At 49.1% G+C, this 212-nt stretch overlaps 1 protein-coding gene across 1 annotated transcript in view; it reads left to right on the top strand.

Moving 5' to 3' along the window:
- Nucleotides 1–212, top strand: part of LOC119587115 (histidine decarboxylase-like) — a gene marked incomplete in the record, with an annotated part of 81,576 nt that overhangs the window by 57,847 nt on the left and 23,517 nt on the right.

Raw genomic sequence — 212 nt, 5'->3', positions numbered from 1 at the left:
AGTGTGAGAGAAAATGCCTCGTGAGTGTTTATGAGAGAAGGGAGGAAAAGGCAGAATGGACCCTTGCCCATCACTGGATGAGCCTCAGTGTTGCCACACGAAGCCCACTCTCGTATCGCACGGGTTTAGCATGAATTATGCCGTAATATTTCCTTCGTGGTATAGAGCTTCCATGTCCGCCTTATGTGTGTCTTTGTGCACCGCCTGCATAA

This window comes from Penaeus monodon, chromosome 22 (genome assembly GCF_015228065.2).
Source record: "Penaeus monodon isolate SGIC_2016 chromosome 22, NSTDA_Pmon_1, whole genome shotgun sequence".
NCBI lineage: Eukaryota > Metazoa > Arthropoda > Malacostraca > Decapoda > Penaeidae > Penaeus > Penaeus monodon.
This window is presented reverse-complemented; position numbering and strand designations above follow the sequence as displayed.